This window comes from Sapajus apella, unplaced genomic scaffold, assembly GCF_009761245.1.
Source record: "Sapajus apella isolate SASKATOON/1434 unplaced genomic scaffold, GSC_monkey_1.0 scaffold31, whole genome shotgun sequence".
Taxonomy (NCBI): domain Eukaryota; kingdom Metazoa; phylum Chordata; class Mammalia; order Primates; family Cebidae; genus Sapajus; species Sapajus apella.
The window spans coordinates 1,387,901-1,411,775 of NW_022436971.1; the positions used below are offsets into that span (position 1 = coordinate 1,387,901).

General features: G+C 39.3%; 1 protein-coding gene and 1 long non-coding RNA gene across 2 annotated transcripts in view; one reads left to right on the plus strand and one right to left on the minus strand.

Moving 5' to 3' along the window:
- NCOA1 (nuclear receptor coactivator 1) overlaps positions 1 to 23,875 on the minus strand; it is a 277,674-nt gene that overhangs the window by 207,982 nt on the left and 45,817 nt on the right. The window lies entirely within an intron of this gene.
- LOC116562124 lies at positions 2,133 to 22,889 on the plus strand. The gene is made up of 4 exons (XR_004273779.1): positions 2,133 to 2,142; positions 7,823 to 7,829; positions 16,527 to 16,530; positions 22,809 to 22,889. It is a non-coding gene; the product is annotated as an uncharacterized LOC116562124 (long non-coding RNA).

Here is a 23,875-nt window from a genome sequence, read left to right on the forward strand (position 1 = left end):
ACCTCATGTTTTGGAAGTATCACCTGACTCTTTAATTAGATATCTTGCTTTTCTGGTCCAAGTAATTCATTATATCCCAAAGGTCCTACAGGAACAGGCTACGAGGAGTCACAGTGACACATATTGGTGAACAGAAAATCCTTAACAATAAGTTTAGGAGGAAAGGCAAGCAAGGTTTCAAACCATCTAAAGGATAATCAATAAGGTCTCTGACATCATGCAGGTGGACTCAGAGTGCTGCATTCAGTTGCTTATCTCAGTGGTCATAATGCAAATAAAATAATTATTAAACTGACATTTATTCCAGTTCTTCTAATATAGTTATTGAAACTTAATCTATACTTAATGCATTTATTATAATTGACATGCTTTCCTAATTTTAATAAATATATCCCTTTAAAATCTGGATCTTGTCTACAGCCATACCACCCTGAACATGCCTGGTCTCAAAAGCTAAGAACAGTCGGGCCTGGTTAGTATTGGTTGTGAGGCCACATGAGAATACCGAGTACTACAGGCTTTTGAAAAAAAAATCTGCATCTTTTCTCAGTTGGTTTCTTTGGGAGTATAGTACGAAAGGAGGGAAGTGAACTTTTCTCTAAGAGCTAAGCATTCTAACATAAGTACTTTTAAACTTACCAAACCTATGTATAGAAATCAACACTACAAAATGACTACTAAGGAGTCAAAACTAAAGTAAAATTGTGCCTCAAATACCTTAGAATAAGTAGAAATTTTAAATGTTGGTAACTTCATTTGGAAGCAAAGTTGCCTACTGCATGATCTTGCTTGATGGTCCTTGATTTTATCATCGAAGTCAGTTCCAGTTACATTTCCATTAGTATGGATAGATCTAAAGCAGGAGAGAGAGGACACATTTAGGCCACAGAAAACATTACAGAATTTACTGTGACACACCACTGTTACCCTATAAGCATACAGATGTTCTGGTTATTCAAGAAATGTCAATTATCATTCTTGTTACTAAATATTAAAGGTATAATAGATAAATATATCAACTTGACAAAAGGTAGTTGCTGGCTTTTTTAAAAGCTCAGATCCCCAAAGAAGGTATGCAATCAATTGGGGCTTGCCTTGGTATCCCAGGGGAGTTGCTGAAGTCACCTCAGCAGCAGTAGCCTGAGTATCCAGTTTTAGGTAAAGCAGAATAGTAACAGGAAAGACAGTTCCCAGAAGCACTCTGTAATAAAGAAGCACCTGATATCATGGCTATCATGCCGTCCTAAGCAACTGCAAGTAAGATATTACAGACTAGATTTTACTCAATTAATGGCACAGTAGATCATGCTTGTAATCCCAGCACTTTGCTTGGCCAAGGTGGGCAGATTGCCTGAGCTCAGGAGTTCAAGACTGACATGGGAAACATTGCAAAACTCTGTTTCTAAACAACAACAACAAAAAAATACAAAAATTAGCTGGGCATGGTGGCATGCACCTGTGGTCCCACCTACTCAGGAAGCTAAGGTAGGAGGATGGCTTGCACCCAAGAGGTCGAGGCTACAGTGAGCCAAGGTCATGCCACTGTACTCCATCCTGGGCAAAAGAGTGAGATCCTGTCTAAAAAAAGAGAGAGATTTACTGGCTTTTGCTATTTAAGGCCAAATTAATTTAGGCTTTACCACCCAGGGTTAAGCTTTTTACTAACATTCTCTTTAGAATCACAAAGACAGCCCGCTCCAGAGACGGTCATTATACTGCAGGCCAGAAATGTGTGGCTAATTAATTCTACCTGGAACTCCTACCCCTATAACTCTTGGGCTTTATTCAAAACGCAAACCATTCTGGCCAACTATCCTCTGACCTATTTGCATGCAGTTATGCTTTCTCATCCACTCCATTTGGTCTCCCATTGCTGCCCTTTCTTCCAACCTTTTCCACAAGGACCTCTGGAAATCCCTCTTATGTAAGTAAAACAAATCATCTCTACATTCTCAATTTCATCACTGACCAACTCTTCAACCACTGAGCTAAATCTGGCTCTTGAAAATAATGCTCTATCTAGACTGTAGGGTAAGGTGGTAGAGACAAAATTTTCCAGAGTGACACTTCGAGACCCTCACAAGCAATCCCCTTCCTTCCCTGTGATGTCACATCTGGCTGTATGACCCTCTTCTTCAATTTGTTACTCAATATCTCACTCTATTTTTTCTAACCTGGGTCCAGACTCATTACCTTGGATGCATGCTACCTGTTCTTTCTCCATTCTAGTCGCTTCTTATCTCCAGTTTCGAAATCTTGGTTATCTCCTAAACTACAAATCCACCTAGTATGCTATTTCTTCCTTCAGCTTCATCACCTTCAAAGTCCTTAATCCAGTTGCTTGCTAGAGAAAAATCACACAACCATGTGAATTGATCCTGCTGGCTTTTGCTATTTAAGGCTAGACACTGAATGCTGTGCAGCAACCCTTTATGCACCATTCATTAATCAGATCCTTCTCCCATAATTCACACTGCCTTTTTTCTCAAACTTCTGCCACTCTACCTCTTCCACCCCTACTAGGGATGGAATGGAATAGAGATTTCTTTATGTTTTCCTTACCCATTTGTGTAAATTGTTTATATTGTGATAATACAGGTTGAGTATCCCTTATCCAAACGCCTGGGTGTTTCAGATTCTGGATTTTTTTCAATTTAGGGGTATTTGCATGGCACTTACTAGTTGAGAATCTGAAATCTGAAAACCTGAAATTCAAACTGTTCCAATGAGTACTTCCTTTGAGCTCATGTCAGCATTCAAAAAGTTTTGTAATGTGGAGCATTTCAGATTTTCAAATTTGGGTTGCTCTACGTGTACTATTTCTCTTGCTTACTTTTAACATGTTCTCAGTCTTAACATTGGCCCTTAATACAGAAGTTTTTATTTTCAGGTGTATGGATTTGTCCATCATTCCCTTTTTCATATCTTTTATCATTTCTCTGTTTTGAAATTTCTGCCCCTTTAGTGATAGAAGATAATGCTCTGATTTTCATTTTTCTATGGACTAACCTTCTCAATACTTCATTTCATATAATGTATAGAAAGATTTGGCTCTAAACTGATCTGCATTTCAAATTACCAACCAGTTTTTCCTAGCAACATTAAGGAATTCTCATCATCCCTTGGTTTACAAAGTTTCTTCTTTTATATCTCATTTGTTTGCCCGTAAGGTGGGTGTCTGAACTATAATCTATTTAAATAATTATTGTTTATTTATAGGTTTTAATTTGTGATAAGAATATTCTTGGTATTTTTATCTATTTTTTTCTGACAATAAATACATCTTACCAGATTCCAAGGGTATTCCTGGTGATTTTATGAGTGAGAAATGGCTGCCTTGCTCACTCCAAGTACTGTGTATTTCTGCCATAGTTTTTACCTATTCAAAGTGCTCCTTTCTGCTTTGAGTGATTATCCAAACTACTACTGCATCTAAAACCAAAACCTTCCTAATTGTGCTGGAAAGCTACCTTTTTACATATTTTTTTATCTGGAGTCAGATTCATAAAACCTTGTCCTTCACAATTTTCCACACTTTGTATTCACTCTCGCATTGGTGAGAGCTGGCTTATTTAAAATAAAAGTGTCTCACATCCAAGTTTTGTTTCATAGACTAATATTTTTTATTGGCTCTGAAGAACTTTTCAGATCTTCTTATCTTTCAATGTCTACATAGTTATTTCTACTGGTTTTCATTTTTTGAATACATGCTATATTCATGATTTAAAAATCAAAATGATATAAAATGAAAGCTATAACTAAAAAGTCTCATTCCCACATCATCCACATGCAGTTCACTTTGCCCTTGCTTACTGTAGGTTACCACTTTTATTAGTTTCTTGTATATTCTTCCAGCAATTCTTTCTGCAAAGATATTTACCTATAAATATAATCTTACTCCTCTTGCCTTCTGACACAAAATATTCAGTTTTGCATCTTACTTTTTAATCTCCAGTATGTCCTAGATATTTTTCCAAGTTAGGAAATGTTTCTTCGCAGCTTTTACAGCTCTACAATATTCCATTGTGTAAATATATACTAGTTTGTGTAAACAATCCCTTATTTTTCAAATATTAGATTTTTACAAATTTAAGTCTTGTTTCTGACAATAATTTAGTTAAAAAGCAACAACTACACGAACCAAACAGCACAGAAACCTGTGTGGTATGATTTCACAAATTGTATTCTATTAATAAACATGAGCTTCCCTGTATATCATTTTATCTTTTATCTCAAGTTTACTCTATGATCGTATCTAAAAATCCAACAACCATTATGCTCATAAACTTGCAAAATCTTAAAGATGCCCAATCTCACTGAGGGTTTCAATGGGCCTGCAAAAAAATGAAACACGTTCTACAAGAGACACAGTCAAGAATGTTCCATTCTACTTACTGGAATCAGGAAAGGTTTCATGGAGGAAATAGCTTAGGTTCAATCCTAAAAGATGAAGTGATTGAGAGGCAGATGAGGGAAAAGGGAAAACATTAAAGGAGGATCAGCATAAACATAATTTTTAAATAACATACCTGTCAAGAACTCCAAGTAGTCCCATTTCTGCTTAAATGCAGAAAGCCACAAAACAATGTCACTCCTACACTAATGAGAAAAAAAAAATCCTATCTATAAAATCAAAACTTCTCTTGGTCTAACAAAGAGTGGGGGTCACAAGGCAACTAGCAAATTTAATAAAACACCAAGTAAATTTTATTCCTCTCCTTAGAGGGATAAGCTCCTCCAAGGAAAGACTACACACAAACTGTCTGACCTTTGTCAGGTCACAGAAAAAGAAGTGGCCACTATACAACAGTATAAGAAAAAAGCTAAAATTTTAACAAATTCTTAAAGACGAAGTGTAACCTACTATGTCAGTTTAGAATAGCTGGAGACCTCAGACATAAGGAAAGTTCTCACTCACTTGCAAGATTTTCCTCATGCCTTGACCAGGTGATCACATGAAAGATTAGTATAATACTAGGACGGGAAACCCGAGACAGCCCTCATCATTAGGGGAAGTGTGCAGGAGGTGTCTAGGACAAGGCTGAAGCCTGATTCCCCAACTGTTCTCTAACAGAGCAAAAAGCTTCAAACCACTAGGAGAAGGACATAAAATCCTCTAACCAAAGGTCCTGGCAGAAATCCATTGCTTCAGGGCAGAATAGAAGCAAAATGCCTCTGCTCCTGGGGAAGAGGTAGACAAACACTCTCCCTTATGGGACAGGGAAAGATATAATGTTGTTAGGAGAGGGGTAGAGGTAAAAGAACCTCTGCCACGGTGGTAGAATACAGAGCAGGAAAAAGTGTTAGGCAAAGAATCCTGCACCAATACCAAAGAGACTTCTACTACTACTAGGGGAAAGAAGGATATTCCTGTCCATGACCTACCACAAATACATGGAACAAAGGGCAGGCCACAAGGAAGAGAAGGCAGTAATGCTGAGGCTGAGAGAGCCCAACTGATGCCCAGGACAAATGGCCTGAATATAATTGAGTCTGAACCAGAACAAAAGAGAAGCCTGCTCTGCACCACAAGCATGGCACTAAATAACCAGCAATAGGCAATTAATGGGAGAGGGTCAATAACATAAGAAATACTGATACTTGTATTGCACAGATGTGCAAAGACTGTTGGAAGATGAGGATGGTACAGGAACACAGAGAGAAATCTTGCAGAGTGACATGTCATTCTCTAAACACAAGGGACCAGCAGCCAACTGCAGGAGAAATACGAAGCCTGTGATGCACTGAGAGGGTAATGATGGTGACAAAACCCAAAATCAGCTCAACTCTTGAGTACGCTGATTTAACCTCCAGCACAAACAACCTGACAGAGGCAGCAGCAAAAGAGGATCACCTTAGTCTCTCTTGTCCTTTGAGCAGAGAGATGGAAAGTTTAAAAAGTAAAATATGAAAGCTAAAAACAAAAAGATATCAGAGGTGAAAAATTCTTTTCTGACTGCACTAGCCCGGTCTGATTCGACTTTCATGTAATAAAGTTGTAAGTTGTTTTTCAGTTGCCATGGACCCCCCAGGTTGGATATCACATAACCTGGGCATGCCCAGATAAACCAAGTATGCAACCCAAGTAGAACCTAAGTGTTCAGACCAAGGAACAGGGACTGAAGTAAGCAGCAGACAGTACACGGCAGGATTCAGGATCCGATCAGATCAAGCCCTGGCATTACCCCAAGAAAGGATCCAGTCAGATCACACCTCTAGGTATCACCGCATTGTAAGATCCAATTAGATCATGCCCCATTACCCTCTGACTATAAACATGCCCCAAACCTCAGCTCAGGAGACAGATCCGAGCCACTCTCCTGTCTCCTAGCTCGGCAGCCTTACAATAAACTTTTCTCTCTACAAAAACCTGGTGCTTCAGTGTTGGGCTTCTGATATGGTTTGGCTGTGTCCCCACCCAAATTTCAACTTGAATCGTATCTCCCAGAATTCTCCCAAGTTGTGGGACAGACCCAGGAGGAGGTAACTGAATCATGGGAGCCAGTGTTTCCTGTGCTATTCTTGTGATAATGAATAAGTCTCATAAGATCTGATGAGTTTTATCAGGGGTTTCCACTTTTGCTTCTTCCTTATTTTCTTTTGCCACCGCCATTTCAGAAGTGCCTTTTACCTCCCACCATGATTCCAAGGCCTTCCCAGCCATGTGGAACTATAAGTCCAATTAAACCTCTTTTTCTTCCCAGTCTCGGGTAGGTCTTCATCAGCAGTGTGAAAAAGTACTAATTCAGCTTTCCATTGCACACAGGCAAACAAACCCCGTTCAGTTCAATAGCACTTTGACTGGCTCAACAGTAGTCTGGACAGGGATGAAGAAAGAATAAGTGAACTTGCAGACAGGTCAATAAAAATCACCCAGAATGAAACCAAAGTTAAAAAGAGTGGGGGGAAAAATACAGTTCAGCGTATCCAAGAGCTGTGAAATTATATCAAAATGTCTATTACTCCCAGGAGAAGAAAAAAAAATTGACACAAAAAATATGGGAAGAGATCATTGCCAGGAATTTTCCCAATTGAACCCAAGGAAACAAACCAGAGATCCAAAACATCCCAAAAAACCCTTCATAATAAACACCATATGCACATACACTAAACAAATAGACATGGATATATCGTAGTCAAACTGCTGAAAACGAAGATAAAAACTGCAAAGGTAGAGAGAGAAAAAAGAAATATTACATACAAAAAAACAAAGATTAAAATTACAGAAGACTTCTTATCAGGAAATTATGCAAGCCAAAAGAGAAAGAAAGAAAAAGGACTGAAAGAAAAAAAAAACTGAACATAGAATTCAGTTCTACATACAAAATTCTATATCCAGCAAAAATACTTTTAGAAAATAAATGGTTTTTTTGACTTAATAATACCTGAGAGAATTCACCTCCTGCAGACACAAAATATGTTCAAGGTAGTTCTTCAGGCAGAGGTATAATACCAGGTAAAAATTTGGATCTACCAAAAAAGGGGGCAGGGAGGGGAGGAAGAGGAAGAGGAGTAGGGGGAGGATGAAGGTGAGGGAGAGGAGAAGGTGGCAAAGATGAAGAGCATTAGAAGATAAATATAAAATACTACTTTTTCTTACTTTGTTCCCTATAGAAGTTTATTCACCAACTAAAGCAAAAATTAGTAAGTCTGTATTGTGGGGTTAGTAACATACAGAAGTAAAATATATCACAAATAGCATAAAAAGGAGAGGTACAAAATTGAAGTGCAGTGCTGTAAAGTATTACATGACATATAAAGTGGTATAATATTATTTAAAGGAAGAATGTGATAAGTTAAAGACATACCTTTTAAACTCTAGAGCAGCAGTTCTCAGCCAAGGTTAGTTCCCACCCCTGACCCACCGCTGCCACCCCCATGAAAACATTTAGCAAAGTCTGAAGGCATTTTTGTTGTCACAATTGGGAATGGGAAGTGACTGCTACTCTTATCTAGAAGGTAGAAGCCAAGGATGTTACTAAAAATCCTACAATACATACAGGATAGCCACCCCCCAACCCAACAACAATGAATTTGCTGGCCCAAAATATTAGTAGTGTCAAGGTTTAGGAACTATGACCTAGAGCAACGTAAATAAATAGCTAAGAGTAGAGATAAAATGAAATCATGGAAAAGGAGTAATTCAATACAAGATAAGAAAAGAAAAAAATTATGGTTCTAGGTCTTTGAGGAATCGCCACACTGTCTTCTTCCACAATGGTTGAATGCATGTGCATTCCCACCAACAACATAAAAGTGTTCCTATTAATCCACAGTCTCACCACCATCTGTTGTTTCTTGACTTTTTAATAGCCATTCTGACTGGCATGAAATGGTATCTCATTGTGATTTTCATTTGCATTTCTCTAATGATCAGTGATGTTAAGCTTTTTTCCATATGTTTGTTGGCCACATGAATGCCTTCTTTTGAGAAGTGTCTGTTCATGTTCTTTGCCCACTTTTTAACAGGGTTGTTTGTTTTTTTCCTGTAAACATGACCCAGCAATGCCATTACTGGGTATATACCCAAAGGAATATAATAGAAATCATTCTACCATAAAGGCACATCCAAGCATATGTTCACTGCAGCACCATTCACAATAGCAAAGACATGGAATCAACCCAAATGCCCATCAATGAGAGACTGGATAAAGAAAATGTAGTACATATACATCCCTGAATACTATACAGCCATAAAAGAATGAGATCATGTCTTTTGCAGGTACATGGATGGAGCTGGAAGCCATTATCCTCAGCAAACTAGCACAGGAATGGAAAACCAAACACATGTTCTCACTTGTAATTGGGAGCTGAACAATGAGGATTTCTGGCTGGGTCTACCCCATGGTGTTCCCCAAATGCTTCTGGACTGACTCCAGCCTTCAACCTCCCAATGGGGTGTCAGCAACAGGAGCTCCACATTTTCTATCGTAATTTCTTCTCTCACTGGAGAGAGAGCGGTTTTCCTTTCTCTTTCTTTCTCTTTCTCTTGCCTATTAAACCTCCACTCCTAAACTTCTTGTGTGTGTCTATGTCCTAAATTTTCTTGGTGTGATATGATCCCAAGTACTTACCCTAGACAATGTAGCTGCTTTATATTGGGAACCTCGACTGGGATACCAAGGTACAGCATTCATCAAAACGTAAGCAGAGAAATGGACTCCAACTCCGTCCTTTCATTTTGGTGCTCTCAGCCTCCATATTAAAACCAAATCAAATCAATAACAGGCATTCATAGGCCAGTTAAAAACATGGTTAGAGTGGCTGCCATTCTTAAAGACTAGGATGCGTGGCTTACTAGGGAGGACACTGGGAATCCCCCAGCACCCACAGGTTGCTGGGTATGTTGGCCATGTTTGAACCAGCTTCCTTTCAAGGAGGACTCAGCTGTGGTATGGGGCTAGAAGAGGTTCTGGAGTAACTGAGGATTTCTGGCTGTTATCCAAAGGCTTCCGGACTGACTCCAGCCTTCAGCCTCCCAATGAGGTGTCAGCAACAGGATCTCCACATTTTCTATCATAATTTCCTCCTTTCCTGTCCACAATCACCATTATCTCCTGTCCTCTTTCCCTCCCCAAAGTCCCCTCTCTCTCACTAGAGAGAGGACTGTTTTCCTTTCTCTCTTTCTCTTTCTCGTTACACCTCTGCTCCTAAAAAAACAGGGATACCACTTAAGTAGTTTTTAGAAACTTATAGCATGAAATGGTTACATTAGAAAACAAGTAAGGTCAAGCTTGAATCAATAATTTAACCCTCTACCTTAAGGAAGTAGAAAAAGAGGAGTAAATTTAACACAAAGCAATTTGAAGGAAAAATTTGAAAACAAAAAATAGAGACTATCTATGAAACAAAAATCTAATTCTTTGAAAAGTTCAGTGAAACTAAATTTCTGACCAGAGTAATCAAAAAAAAGAGAAAGAAAAGCCACAGATTACCTACATTGGTAATGAAAAGAAGACATCACTAGAGAATTTATAGCTATTAAAAGAGTAATTAGGGAATATTCTGAACAATTTTATGGCAATAAATTCTACAACTTAGATAAAACATACCAATTCCTTAACTCATAATTTAAAATCTTCCCGTTAAAACAGTTCCATGACAAATGGCTTCCTTGGTGAATTCTACTAAACATTTAATGAGAAATCATACCAATATTACAAAAACTCTTCCAGAAACAAGAAGAAAACATTTCCCAATTCATTTTATGAAAAGAGCATTGACCCCTATACAAAAATCAGACAAACTACAGACCATCATCCTTTCATGAACATAGATGGAAAATATCTTAACCAAATGAATCTAGCCAATAATAAAAAGAACTATATATCATAGCCAAATACTATTTATCCCAGAAATGCAACGCTGGTTCAACATGAAAAAAAAAACTTATCAACGTAATCCACCATGTCAACACACTGAAAAATAAATGATCATCTTAATTAATGCAAAAAAAGTTGGGGGGGGTGTTTGGGCCAGGCACAGTGACTCATGCCTGTAATCCCAGCACTCTGGGAGGCCAAGGTGGGCAGATCACTTCAGGTCAGGAGTTTGGGACCAGCCTGGCCAACATGGTGAAACCCTGTCTCTACTAAAAATACAAAAATTAGCTGGTCATGGTGACGCACACCTATAACCCCAGCTACTGGGGAGGATGATGCAGGAGAATCGCTTTGACCTGGAAAGCAGAGGCTGCAGTAAGCCAAGATGATCGCCCCCCACTGCACTCCAGCCTGCGTGACAAAGTGAGATTCTGCCTCCAAAAAAAAAAAAAAAAAAAGGCAGCATTTGAAAAACTTCCATAATCATTCATGATTCAAAACTCTCAGAAACAGAAGAAAACATCCTCAGCCTACAGATCTATAGCTAATATTATATAGATAATCACAAAAGACTAAATGTTGTCTATTAAGACGATGAACAAGGCAAGAACATCTGCTCTCACCACTCCTATTCAACAATGTACTGTACTGTACTATACTGTCAATACAGTGATGCAAGAAGAAGGAATAAAAGCCAGAAGATGGATTTTAAAAGTGGAAACAATGCTGTTTTTTTCACAAATAACAAGATTGTCTATATAGAGAATCGCAAAGGATTTATCTACTAAACTTATCTAATAAATTTCTACTACTAAAACTGGTAAATGAATTGAGCAAAATTTCAGAAGACAAGGTCAACACACAATATTAAACTGTACTTCTAGTGGTAGTAATGAATAATTAGAAATGAATTAACAAAATAGTAGCAATTATATAAGCATTAAAAAGAAATAGAATATAACAAAATAAATGAAAGATTTGTGTACTCAAAAATATAAACCACACAGGCCGGGTGTGGTGGCTCATGCCTGTAATCCCAGCACTTTGGGAGGCCAACGCAAGCAGATCAGGAGGTCAGGAGATTGAGACCATTCTGGCTAACACAGTCAAACCCCATCTCTACTAAAAATACAAAAACTTCGCCAGGCGTGGTGGCATGCATCTGTAGTCCCAGCTACTCGGGAGGCTGAGGCAGGAGAATCCCTAGAACCCGGAAGGCGGAGGTTGCAGTGAGCTGAGATCGCTCCACTGCACTCCAGCCTGGGCGACAGAGTGAGACTGCATCTCAAAAAAAAAAAAAAAAAAAAATATATATATATATATATATACACACACACACACACAAAGCACAGTGAGAAAAATGAAAAACCTCAATAATTGGAGATACACTATTTTCAAAGATGAGATCAATCAATATTGTTAAGATGTCAATTCTCCCCACATTAATGTAAATCCAATTAAAATCCCAGCAGGCTTTTTCTAAAAACTGACACGTTGATTCCAAAATTTTATGAAAATGCAAAGAAACTAGAATAGTCAAAACACTTTTGAAAAAGAAGAACAAAGTTGTAGAACTCAGACTCACTGATTTCAAGACTTTCTATAAAGCGATAGCAATTAAGACATTGTGATTCTGCCATAACGATAAACACAAAGATCAATGGAACAGAAGGGATAGTCCAGAAATAAATCTATATATTTATGGTCAATTGATTTCAAACAAAAGTACCAGGGTAATTCAATGGAAAGAGAATTGTCTTGCAACAAATGTTGCTGGAACAATTGGCAATCCATATGCTAAAACAAAACAAAACAAAACAAAATCCTCAACCCACACCTCATGTCTTACACAAAAATTAATAGACCTGGGAGGCCGAGGCGGGTGGATCACGAGGTCAAGAGATCGAAACCATCCTGGTCAACATGGTGAAACCCCGTCTCTACTAAAAATACAAAAAATTAGCTGGGCATGGTGGCGCGTGCCTGTAATCCCAGCGACTCGGGAGGCTGGGGCAAGAGAATTGCCTGAACCCGGGAGGCGGAGGTTGCGGTGAGCCGAGATCGCGCCATTGCAGTCCAGCCTGGGTAACAAGAGCGAAACTCCGTCTCAAAAAAAAAAAAAAAAAAAAAAATTAATAGACCTAAATATAAAAAATTCAAAACTATACAACTTAGGGAAATATAGAAGAAAATCTTAGCCCAGGGGTTGGTAAACTTATCCTGCAGAGAACAAACAGCCTCTGCTGAAACTATCTGCCATTGTAGCATGAAAGCAACCATAGACAATACATAAACAAATGTTCATGGCTGCATTCAAATAACATTTTATTTGCAAAAGCAAGTAGTGGGCTGAAAATCAGGTCATTAGTTTGCCAACCTCTCACTAAAGCAGAGTTTTTTGTTTTTTTATGCCCTGCTGAATAAAGAGCATTCACATCATGCCTGGCATATAGATGGCACAGAGTAAACATTTGTTAAACAAAAGAATGAACAAATGCGTGACATATATTTTATTTCCTTTAATCGTCAATATTCTCCTAAGGAAGGTATTATTAGTGTCACTGCAGATGAGAAAACTTATATTTGCCCAATGTTACATAGCTGGTAAGCCAGGATTCATATGCAGGTTGGTCTTATTTCAGTGTGAAGCAGAGTTTTTATATATAATGCTAAAAGCACAAACAATAAAAGAAAAAAAAATTAATAACACTTTATTAAAATTTTAAACTTTTACTCTTCAAAAGATAGTGTTATATAAAGATGAGCCACAAATTTGGAGAAAATATTTGCAAAACAAGTATCTGATGAAGAACTTTTCAGAATCTAAAGAACTCTTCAACACAATAAAAAAAAAAAACAATGAGTAAAAATAATGGACAGAATATGTGGACAATGCAAAAATGACAACTCTTAACAAGCAAACAAGCAGTCTAGAGATACGATACCTATGTTTAATCTTTCCTACTGGTCTTCCTGCTATCTCAAACAGGACCAATCCTGCCTGGATAGAGCATATAATGTTCCGTCTTACACAAAAAGACACCCACAAATGATAATTCTCAGAGCTTTTTTTTTTTTTTTTTTTTTTTGAGACAAAGTCTTCTTCTGTCACCCAGGCTGGAGTGTAGTGGCACAATCTTGGCTCACTGTAAGCTTCACCTCCCAGGTTCAAGCAATTCTCCCGTCTCAGCCTCCTGAGTAGCTGGGATTACACGCCCAGCTAATTTCTGTATTTTTAGTAGAGATAGGGTTTCACCATGTTGGCCAGGCTGGTCTCAAACTTCTGACCTCAAGAGATCCACCTTCCTTGGCCTCCCAAAGTGGTGGGATTTCGGGCAAGAACCACTGCACTTGGCCTATCAGAGCATTTTTAAAGTTAGGTAACACAAGTACTTGGTACAAAAAGAAAACTGTACAAAACAAGTGATGGTGATCAGAAATTTCCCTCCAATCATCCAGCTCCCTTCCCTTTTTACTTAATGTATTCACAGACATTCTATGCATATAAAAGTGTACACTTTTTTTTTTAATACTGAGTCTCACTCTGTTGCCCAGACTGGGGTGCACTGGCGCAATCTCAGCTCACTGCAATCTCTGTCCCCCAGCCCCAGGTTCAAGCAATTCTCTCATTTCAGCCTCCCAAGTAGCTGGGACTACAGGTGCCTGCCACCACACCTGGCTAATTTTTGTATTTTTAGTAGACATGGGGTTTCACCATGTTGGCCAGGCTGGTCTCAAATTCCTGGCCTTGTTTTCTACCCGCCTTGGACTCCCAAAGTGCTGGGATTACAAGCATGGGCCACCATGTGCAGCCCAAAGCATACGCTTTTTTAAACAAAAGTGGTGGCATATTTGATATGATTTGGCTATGTCTCCACCCAAATCTCATCTTGAATTCCATGTTGTGGGAAGGACCCAGTGGGAGGTAACTGAATCATCGGGGCAGGGCTTTTCCCATGCTGTTCTCATGGTAGTGAATAAATCTCATGAGATCTGCTGGTTTCATATAGAAGAGTTTCCCTGCACAAGCTCTCTCTCTTGGTCTGTTGCTATCCATGTAAGATGTGACTTGCTCCCCCTCCCCTTCTGCCATGATTGTGAAGCCTCCCCAGCCACATGGAAATATAAGTCCATTAAACCTCTTTCTTTTATAAATTGCCCTGTTTGGGGTATGTCTTTATCAGCATCATGAAAATAGACTAATACAGTAAGTTGGTACTGGGAGTGGGGCACTGCTGAAAAGATATCCAAAAATGTGGAGGCTACTTTGGAAATGGATAACAGGCAGAGGTTAGATAAAAAGATACCCAAAAATGTGGAAGCTACTTCGGAAATGGGTAACAGGTAGAGGCTGGAACAGTCTAGAGTGCTCAGAAGAAAAGAAAATGTGGGAAAGTTTCAAACTCCATAAGACTTGTTGTATGGCTTTGACCAAAATGCTGATAATGATATGGACAATGAAATCCTGGTGGAGGTGGTCTCAAAGGGAGATGAGGAAGTTGTTGGGAACTGGAGCAAAGACGACTCTTGCTATGTTTTTAGCAAAGAGACTGTTGGCATTTTGCCCCTGTCCTAGATATTTATAGAAATTTGAACTTCAGAGAGATGAATGAGGGTATCTGGTAGAAGGTATTTCCAAGCAGCAAAGCATTCAAGAGGTGACTTGGGTGCTGTTAAAGGCATTTGGTTTTATAAGGGAAACAGAGCATTAAAATATGTGGAAAATTTGCAGCCTGACAATGTGATATAAAAGAAAATCCTATTTTCTAAAGAGAATTTAAGCCAGTTGCAGAAATTTGCATAAGTAACAAGGAGCCGAATGCTAATCGCCAAGACATGGGGAAAACATCTTCAGGGCATGTCAGAGACCTTTGTGGCAGCCCCTCCCATCATAGGCCCAGAGGTTTAGGAGGAAAAAATGATTTTGTGGGCTGGGCCCAGGGTCCCTCTGCTGCATGCAGTCTAGGGACTTAGCGCCCTGTGTACCAGCCACTCCAGCTGTGACTAAAAGGGGCCAAGGTACAGCTCAGGCTATTATTTCAGAAGGTGCAAGCCCAAAGCCCTGGCAGTTTCCACATGGTGTTGATCCTGTGAGTGCACAGAAGTCAAGAACTGGGGTTTGGGAACCTCCACCTAGATTTCAGATATATGGAAACACCTGGATGTCCAGGCAAAAGTTTGTTGCAAGGGTGGGGCCCTCATGGAGAACCTCTGCTAGCGCAGTGCTGAAGGAAAATGTGGGGTTGGAGGCCCCACACAGAGTTCCTAATGGGGCACCACCTAGTGATACTGTGAGAAGAGGGCCACCATCCTCCAGACCCCAGAATGGTAGATCCACCGACAGCTTGCACTGTGTGCCTGGAAAAGTCATGGACACTCAACGCCAGCCCATGAAAGCAGCCAGGAGGAGGGGCTGTACCCTGCAAAGCCACAGGGGCAGAGCTGCCCGAGACCATGGGAACCCACCCCTTGCATCAGTGTGTCTGGATGTGAGACATGGAGTCAAAGGAGATCACTTTGGAGCTTTAAGATCTGACTACCCTGCTGGATTTCGGACTTGCTTGGGACCTGTAGCCCCTTTCTTTTGGCCAATTTCTCTCATTTGGAATGGCTGTATTTACCCAATGCCTACATCCTCATTGTATCTAGGAAGTATCTAACTCGCTTTTGATTTCACAGACTCATAGGCGGAAGGAGCTTGCCTTGTCTTGGATGAAACTTTGGACTGTAGACTTCTGAGCTGATGCTAAAATGAGCTAAGAGTCGGGGGACTGTTGGGAAGGCAGGATTGGTTTTGAACTGTGAGGACGTGAGATTTGGGAGGAGCCAGGGGTGAAATGATATGGTTTGGCTGTGTCTCCATGCAAATCTCACCCTGAATTCCCACATGTTGTGGGAAGGACCTGGTGGGAGGTAACTGAATCATGGGGCAGGTCTTTTCCCATGCTGTTCTTGTGGTAGTGAATACATCTCACAAGATCTGATGGTTTCCTAAGGGGACTTTCCCTGCACAAGCCCTCTTTCTTTGCCTGCTGCCATTCATTTAGGACGTGACTTGCTCCTCCTCCCGTTCCACCATGATTGTGAAGCTTCCCCAGCCATGTGGAACTGTAAGTCCATTAAACCTCTCTCTTTCGTAAATTGCCCAGTTTCAGGTATGTCTTTATCAGCAGCATGAAAACAGATTAATACAATACACTAGAGTTTTGTATCATTTTAACATAGTGTATCTTACCACTCATTTCATGCCATTTCTTATAGAATTCCCTCATCCTTTTTTTAACAATCTCATGATATATGAATATATCACAATTTAATCAGTCTCTCACTGATGATGTCATTTCCAATATTTTGCCATACAGACAATGCTATATCTCTGTACTCATAAAGCAGAATTACTGAGTCAAAGAGTATCTGCATTTTAAATTATGATAGTCTGTGCTAAACTGTGCTCTACATAATTTATCAGGGCTTAAAAAAATATGGACACATGTCTGTAAGCCTCCCAGTTCAGGGAAAACTAAAATCAAAGAACAAATTCTCCTAATAGAGCTGCATTTACTAAACAAAGATGTTTTGAAGATTTTCAACTAAAATAATCCAAGATACTTATTAAATTTATAGTCAATGACAAGACGAATGTATAGTGAATGACAACAAAAAAGAGGTTTATCCAGGCCTCCCATTATCTTAAAATCTTTTCTATTAAATTAAGGTAATAATTTTAATTTGAGATTTTTAACATAATTTCCAAAAGAACTTAAATTGTTACAAGTTAAAATAGAAGAGAAATAGAATTAATCATAATAAAATCATGTAAATTAAAAGATTAGACACTATAATAGATGGTATGGTCACATACTATCTTCCAAACGTGGCTGGCATTATTTCCTTTTTAATGTGCACATGCCATTCCACCTATGAAAAGATGAGGCTTTATTTCCTAGTCCCTTGAATCCTGGTTGGCCTTGTGACTTGCTTTGACCAGCAGGAAGAATGTGCTCAAAGTGACGTTCTGAAACTGCAGTAACCTGGAAGATTGGTAGCTTCCCCTTCTCTCTTCTTGGAAGCCAGAGGCCATGTAAGAAATCCAACTACCCTGACATCACAATGCTGTGGAGACGCCATGTGGAGGCATACAGAAGTGTCAGGCATGTGAAGAAAGCCTGAGACTATCCAACCCATACCAGCTACCAACTAAGTGATCCCAGCTGATGCCACGTAGAGCAGAAGAATCCCCTATCTGAGCCCTGATCAAACTGCTGATCCACAGAATTATAAAAATTGTAAATCACTGCTGTAGTCACAAGGTTTTGGGGTGATTTGTTACATGGCAATAGACAATTCAATTAGATACTAACAAGCTTATGATATCAGCAAATTAAAAACACCAAGTGTCAAATCTGGGTCCATGTTTTCCAGGTTCTAAGTTTTCATTTTGCAATAAGAAGAAAAAGTAAACATGTAAATTTTGTATCTGAACGAGATGCACTTGTACAAAGAACAATGAACCTAGGACTGTAGTTTCAAATATAATTTTAGAAAATGCAAATCATTCAAATGATGTGTCTTACAGATGGATTCTATATAGACAGATAACATATCATTAAATTAGAACTCAGCACAGGCATTTTCATGTCACAGGAGACTAAGATGATGTGGTCTTGATACTTTTGTTCTCTGAAGACTTAATACAAGAAACTACATGAATGCATAATTAAGATACTCATTAGACTGTCTGTCTCATATCTGATGTGGATTTTTTGCTATTAAGTAAAGTTTTTAAGGGATGAGATCTTGCTCTGTTGCCCAGGCCAGAGTACGGTGGTACAATCATAGCTTCAGTGAAGTTTTGATAGACATTAAATAGCTGTCAGTTTGTGATTACATATAATAAAAACAGGCCAGGTGTGGTGGCTCACACCTGTAATCCCAGCACTTTGGGATCACTTGAGGTCAGGAGTTTAAGAGCAGCCTGGCCAACATGCTGAAACCCCATCTCTACTAAAATACAAAAATTAGCTGAGTGTGGTGGCGGGCACCTGGAATCCCACCTACTCGGGAGGTTGAGGCAAGTGGACTGCTTTAACCTGGGAGGCGGAGGATGCAGTGAGCTGAGAACACACCACTGCACTCCAGCCTGGGCAAGAGAGTGAATCTCCATTTCAAAGAAAAAAAAATTTAATAAAAGCACAGAATATTCTACAAGGTTGGTTAAATTTAGAGCTATATACATTAAGAGCACAAGTATCTACCTCTCCCCACAAACTGTTCCCTCTGAGATCACCAGCATATTTTTTTTATACTTTAAGTTCTGGGGTACATGTGCAGATCATGCAGGATTGTTGCACAGGTACATACATGGCAATGTGGTTTGCTGCCTCCATCCCCCCGTCACCTATATCTGGCACTTCTGCCCACGTTATCCCTCCCCAACCTCCCCAAGAGACCCCAGTGTGTGATGCTCCCCTCCCTGTGTCCACGTGTGTTCATTGTTCAACACCCACCTATGAGTGAGAACATGCGGTGTTTGATTTTCCGTTCCTGTGTCAGTTTGCTGAGAATGATGGTTTCCAGATTCATCCATGTCCCTACAAAGGACACAAACTCATCATTTTTTATGGCTGCATAGTATTCCATGGTGTATATGTGCCATGTTTTCTGTCCATTCTATCATCAATGGGCATTTGGGTTGGTTCCAGGTCTTTGCTATTACAAACAGTGCCTAAATGTACATATGTGTGCACGTGTCTTTAGAACAGAATGATTTATAATCCTTTGGATATATACCCAGTAATGGGATTGACGAGCATTCTTTAATGCTATATCCTACGTAAATACCTTGGTTCTTGACTCACATGATCTCAAACAGAATCCATATAATTAACCATTCCCTCTCAGTCACCAAGTGCAGCCCATACTCAAGGGGGTGGTGGGAGGGTAGGGGATTAAGTTCCACTTCCTTGAGGAGAGAAGTGTCTGCACAAATTATTTGGAATTCTTCTGTACAAGATAAATAAATAAGTGGGGACAATAATTATTTAACTGTTTATTTTAATCAGTGTGGACTTAGGGATATTTATTTTATGCTTTGGGTCATAATCCAGTAATACAATGTTATTTATATTATTGTGCAAATTGTTCCAGCTTCCGTCATTGGGTGATCTTTTAGTTAGTTCCTGTATCCCTTTGCCAAGCCCCTGTCCTTTTGCATTTTGCATATTTTCTTATTTTCTGGCACTCTACAATGTTCCAGGCTCAACTTGCAAATTCCCTGCCCCAGCCCTAGAGTCAGCCATTTTCTAAGGAGCCTTAGTTCTTTCTACCTGAGAATGGTATTAGAAACCAAGATCTGATGCTGAGTGTGCTCGTGCTACTGGGTTGTCATTTCTCCTAGGCCCTCTCAGCAAACAGAGCTAGGAAATAAATGTATGTCTACTAGGCTATGTATACATACACATCTATACTTATTTCTGAATCTGTACCAATATTAAGGTAAACAGGAGTTCAATGCTTATGTTTCAAACTCTAATTCAGTACCACATGATTCATTCTAGCCTTCCCCCTGCCTGTGATTACCTCACTCCCTAAATATGAGAAAACTAGCTCCCATCATTCACCATTCATTTACTAATTTTTTTAATCCCAACATACATTTACAATGTTTTTTGAATTGTCAGCTCACAGTCTACTGAATTTCTGTCCTACTTTTTTTCTTCTGAGAGTCTTAACCCCGTTTTTTTTTGAGACAGGGTCTCATTCTGTCACCCAGGCAGGAGTACAGCAGCACAATCATGATGGCTCACTGCGGCCTCAGCTTCCTGGGCTCAGGTGCTCCTCCCACCTCAGCTCCCAAGTAGCTGGGACTACAGGTGCATACTGCCATACGCAGCAAATTTTTTGTATTTTTTGTAGCGATGGGGTTTTGCTATGTTGCCCAGGCTGGTCTCAAACTCCTGAACTAAAGCAGTCTACCACCTTGGCCTTCCAAAGTGCTGGAGTTACAGACATGAGCCACCACACTCAGTCAGAATCCTCATTTTAGAAGCACATGTTCCTAAGATCCTTGACCTGGATCACCTCTTCTGTCTCTGCACATTTTACCTGGGTAATCTTTCATATCCACAACTTTATTTATTTTCCCAAAGCTGATACTCTCCAAATCAGAATCTCTAACCCACATCTCTCTTCTAAAATTCAGACCAACTTATCCAAATACCAACTGGATCTCAAGTTAGATGTCCCATAGGCACCTCAAACTGAACTCAACCACCCTCCCTAATCTCCTGCTCCAAGGTTTATCTACTGAATCACACCATCATCTACCTATCCGCATAAGCCAGAAATTTAAGACTAGATTGGTCCTCTTCTTTCTACTCTTCCTAATATCCAACCACCAAACTCTAAATCTTTCTCAAATCCACCTCCATCCTTATGATCCTACTGTAGCCAATCTAACATTACCTCCAATCTAGAAAAATTATTGTTAGAACAAATGACTCCCCAAGACAACTTCCTAATTGATCTCCCTAACTTTAATTTTACCTGGCTCTAATGCATTCACACTACAGCCTGAGTAATCTTCCTAAAAAAACAAACCAGATCATATAACTTTTCATTATTAAAATATTTCAATAGATTCCCATTCCTCTCAGGATAAAGTCCAACTGCCCTAACATTGCTTTCAAGGTTCTGTGTGACACTGTACCTAGTGACCTCTCTCCTGATATCTTTCTCTCACTTTATACTCTCTGTAATCAACTAATCTGAAATCCTCTCAATTTCTCTGTCTCCTTTCCTTGTCTCAATTCAGATGTTCCTTCTTTAGAAAGCCATCTCTGCCTCCCCTGTTCATCCGGGTTAAGTGCTCCTGTTCTATGCTCACATTCAATTATGGGGTCCATCCATTGCAGCATCTACCAACCTACATTGTAATATCTGGTTATTTTGTATCCCTTGCTAGACTATAGGCTCAATCTGGACAAAAAAATCACATTATCTCTGCTACAGTTTGATTTGTCCCCTCCAAAACTCATGATGAAATTTGATCCCCTAGGTAGCAGTGTTGTTGGGAGGCAGGGCCTGGTGGAAGGTGTTTGGGTCACGGGGGCAGATCCCTCAAATAGATTTAATTCTCTCCTGTGGGATTGAGTTCTCACTTTCTCAGGACTGGACTATTTACTGCAAGAGTGGATTGTTATAAAAGGAGTTTGGCTTCCTAGAATTCTCTTGCTTCCACACTTACAATGTGATCTCTTTGTACATGCTCACTCCTTTTCTGTTTCTCCACCATATTTTGACCCACCTAGTCCTCACCATAAGCCCCTAGATGGAGCACTAAGCTCTTGAACTTCCCAGTCTGCAGGATCAGGATAAGACAACTCTGTTTGTCACTGTATCCTCAGAGACTAGCACAAAGAATACAACAAATGCTTAAAATAAATACTTTTGGGTTTCTATTTTTGTTATTTCTGTGGCTTAGGTTTCATGACTATTTTACAGGTAATCAAAATAAAATCCCCTTGTAAGGCACAAAGTTTAATACTAATCTGTTAAATCAAGTTTACTAATTATATTATTCTAAAGAGTATACTCCTGGATATATTCTTTAGAAAAAGTACAAAGTTAATATAATTTCCAAAACCTTGTCTGTCTGGAAATCTCTTCTTAGCCTCTGTACATCAATGACAGTGTAGCAAGGTATAAAACTGAGGTCAGGCCGGGCACAGTGGCTCATGCCTATAATCCCAGCACTTTGGGAGCCGGAGGTGGGCAGATCACCTGAGGTCAAGAGTTCAAGACCAGCCTAACATGGAGAAACCCTGTCCCTACTACACATACAAAATTAGCCAGGCATGGTGGTACATGCTTGCAATCCCAGCTGCTCAGGAGCCTGAGGTAGGAGAATCACTTGAACCCAGGAGGCGGAGGCTGCAGTGAGCCAAGATCGTACCATTGCACTACAGCCTGGGCAACAAGAGTGAAACTCTGTCTCAAAAAAAAAAAAAAAAACCTGAGGTCATATCTTCTCTTACAAACTTGTAGAAAGACCAGTATCACCTACCACAGTAGTTCCCAAACTCTAAGCCCAGAACCAATGCTATTTGGTGACGAAGTTCTCACTAGTTCTCAGTACAATCAAAAACAATAACAGTATTATTTAACCTAAAGCAAAAATTATTGAATTGTTTTATATTTTATAGCCTTGTTTAGCCAAAAAAAAGTTTATAATTTATGCCAGTCATCCAAATTTTCTACTAGAATCTTACTAGTCTATTAAACCAAGGAACTTAAATTCTCTGATCTAACAGTTTTCATTAGAAGACTGGATTCCAACCTGATTGTCTTCCCTTTGAAAATCATTTGGTTCCCCCCTTTGAATATTTGTAGAATTTTCCCTCTTATCCTTAAATATCAGAAATATGACTACTACATTCACTAATCTTATTTGGTGAGTTTTTTTTAAAGTTAAAGTCTTCAATTCAGCAACATTTTCTGTAAGTACTTCTTGACTACTTATGCCTCATCTCTGTTCTTTTAAAACACCTAATTTATATACACCAAATTTCTTGCATCTATCTACTCTATCTATTACCTTTTTGGTCATGATCTCCATGTCTACCTTCCCACAACTCTGGAGCATCAAATAAACTAGTCTTTTAACTTACCAGTATTGTTTACTGGATTATCCAATCTACTTTTCATTATTATTAATTTTAATTCAATATTAATGATTTTGTTTTCGAAAAGCTTTTTTCCTGTTCTCAGAATGCTTTCTTGTTTATAATAATCCCCTCTTAAATCTCACTGCACTGAGTCTATGAATTTAAATTTTTAATGTCTGATGCAGTGTTATAACTATTTCACAGGCAGCCATCTGCTATGAAAACTCAAATTACATCTTCTTTAGAACTTCTGAGTCTTCTTGTCTCCTATGGAGTTTCGGTTGGCTCACACTACAAGAGGGATGGCCATGTTCTTCCAGAATCTGAAGCTGAGAAAGGCTCTCTCAGGGATTATTTAGATCAGTGTCAAAATCTTTTTCAGATAATCTCCCCTTTATGTCAGCCTTGTAAATCAAAAACCAACTGGGGCCATAACCTCTTCACCTGCAAAGAACAGACTGCTAAGGCCATCCTCCATATTAGCCTTAATCCACCCAATGGACTGGCTCTCTGTGTCAGTTAGGATTAGGTTCTGTTGCACATGACAAATACCTGTAATGTGCAGAAATGAGAGGTTTATTTTTCTCCCACATAAGTGGTCTGGAGGAAGGTAGTTCAGCTGTTCCTGTTTTGGTGTGTCTTAGTTATCAAATCACTACTCAGTCCTTACTTATCCTTTGATAATCTGGCATTGCTGACGACTCCCTTACTTCTGGTTTCTATGACATGACTCTCGGTTCACCTCTCACTCTTTCGACCATTCTTTTCTCCCTTGCCTGCAGGCTCCCCTTCTTCAACATAGTCTCAAACAGTAGTGGTCATTTGGTCTCAAGGTATATTCATTCTCCCCGAGAAACTTCACCCATCAACTACAATTATCACTTACGT